At 43.9% G+C, this 2,524-nt stretch overlaps 1 pseudogene; it reads left to right on the top strand.

Moving 5' to 3' along the window:
• The first annotated feature begins 1,336 nt into the window (after window positions 1–1,336).
• On the top strand, window positions 1,337–2,008 carry LOC139437323 (U2 small nuclear ribonucleoprotein B'' pseudogene; annotated as a pseudogene).
• The last annotated feature ends 516 nt before the right edge of the window (window positions 2,009–2,524 follow it).

Raw genomic sequence — 2,524 nt, 5'->3', positions numbered from 1 at the left:
CAGGATCAAAGGAAGGACTTCAGGGCTTTAGTCTAGAAGCTTCCAACTGAGCTTTTTCAGCAAAATTCATAGATTCTTCAGATGATCTTCCAAAACATTATTTAAGGTTTTCCTTAGCAAAGTTCTTGGATTCCTTCATATTTTATCATATTTTGTCTAACATCACAAACTTGGGTAATAATCCCTTTTAACCTAACAGAGTAGGGGTCATGGATCTGCTTTACTAATTTTCCTCTTGACATTAGGATGCATAGATACTACTATATTTTATATTGTTGTCATGGATTCTGCCTCTAGTTAGGCTTGCTCTTCAATTACTGCTCAATTACTCACCCCAAACCATATGGCCTCCAGTGCCATCCAAGTTTGAAAATAGGATACAATTTTCCAGACAATAAATGAGTTGTCAGACAATCGGGGAGGAGAAGGAGTGGAAGAAGCAAAGCAGGAAGAAGGTTTTCCAATTGGCCACCTCCAGCAGTTGCATGACCCAAACACTGCTCAGAAAACTAGCGAATAAAATGAATTATAGAGCCTCTTCCCCACCCCCCTATCTCTCTTCTCCTCTGATTGAAGAAATCCTGAGCTAGTCAACACTTTTTTCTCTAATTCCTTCTCTTTCTTGTCTGATATGGCCACACTGGGGAGGACAGAGACCCATGGAGTAGAAATAGAAAAACATCAGGGAATGAGTTTACCTCCACATGAGCATGCAAAAGGGAGAAGTAGAGAATTGTTGGGGATTGTAAAAAGCAGATGAACGTGTATAATTTTGCACCCTGTCAACAGGAAAAGTCACACAACCACTGAGCCACACTTCTCTCAAGATGGAAATGTCATGAAGACCCTCCTGGAAATATCAACCATATTTCTGTGGAGGTGCTTTGAAGACAACATATTTGGCCAGAGAGAAAGTTCATTATCATACACCCACAAGTTCTTAAACCCCTGAACAATTTCCTCTCTACATGCTGCCCTGTAAAGGGATCATGACCAGATAACAACCCCTCTGCTCCTAAAATATTTCACCCCACTAGTCTGTTCCAAATTTTGCTCCCAGCACGATACCTGGGGCATTTTCCACAAGCACCTGGAAGGATCTCCAGATGCAGCTTTTCTTGTGTCATCAACCTTTTCCTCTCCCCCTTTTTTCTTCCCTCTCCTTGTAAAATATTTTGAGCCACACACTTAGAAAACAAGACGAGTCACAGTCTGGGGCAAGATGTTTCAATACTTATGTTTGACAAAGGATCCTTATCTGCAATAGGTGAAGATTTCCTACAGAAAACTGTGAAAAAAGGTTAAAAATTCAATAAGAAAGAGCAAAGAGCAAACAAGCATTTCACAAAAGAGGATGCCACCCCTTTCTGGCTTTCAGCCCACAGCAGAGATGGCGAAGGCCTCAGGTTATTTGGACAATTTAAACCAAGGATATCATGGATATCAGACCTAACCACACAGTTTACATCAACAATAGGAAAGACAAAATGAAAAAGAAATTGTTGAGAACCTGTGGGCCCTGTTTCCCAAGCTCGACCGTGTGGTAGACACTGTAGCTTTAAAGACCGTGAAGATGAGGGCAGCTTTGGGAATATTTAAAGAGCTGGTCTTGTCTCTTCCACAGATGTCTTGAGACACTTACAAGGATTTCCATTTTATGGTAAACTAATGGCAGTGCAGAATGCAAAAACAGATTCTATATAATATCTCAAATGCATGGCTCATTTGCTAACAAAGAAAAGAAAAGAAAAAAACTAAACTGTGGAACAGACTGCAACACCTTCAAAGAAAAGCCTGGTCAAGGAAATCTGAATTCAACTAACACCCAAGGAAATATGTCACCAAACCCTCGGGTTCCTGACCCTCCAAACTATATTTTATTACTCAACTTACCAAAAGAAACTAATGAGGTGATCTTACCTGTGATTTAATCAGTTCATCTTGGAAGCCCATTGGTACCTGGAAGACATGGCTTTCTGCCTTTATCCAAAATCTGGTGCGAATACGAACTCGGATTTACGGTTTTGGATGATTTCTTTCCCAAACACTTGAGATCCTCGCAGATTCTCTCAGCCCCGCGCCAGGTCCCAGCATTCATCCGCTTTCTATCCCCGAGCTGCGCAGCTCGCCTCTACACGACCGCGCTTCAGCCTGTGCTGGGGAAATCCTGCGGGGGCACAGGGGCGGAAGGAAATTAGAAAGCGACACGGTAAATAAAATATCAGCTACAGGAGTATCTCAGCATAGAGAGTCAAACGAGGGGAAGCTGGACCTGGAGTGCGCTGAACTTCACTCAAGGAAGGAGGGAGGGGAAGGGAGAAGCGCCCGCTGACAGAGGAGGACAGAGGCGGGTGGAGAGGACAGAAGAGGAGAAGCGAGCGAGGAGGAGGGCACGACAGCGTCCTCAGGAGGGTTAGGGTTTGAACGCGCGTGTCCAGGCTCTTCCTCCCAAGGGAAGGAGGATTGCCCCAGAAAAGGATCCAGCTCGTTTTGCCCAAGACAGTCTTGACTCCAAGAGCGCCTC

Source organism: Dasypus novemcinctus, chromosome 22 (assembly GCF_030445035.2).
Source record: "Dasypus novemcinctus isolate mDasNov1 chromosome 22, mDasNov1.1.hap2, whole genome shotgun sequence".
NCBI lineage: Eukaryota > Metazoa > Chordata > Mammalia > Cingulata > Dasypodidae > Dasypus > Dasypus novemcinctus.
The sequence above is the reverse complement of the archived record's forward strand: the minus strand, read 5'-3'. Positions and strand labels throughout refer to the sequence as shown.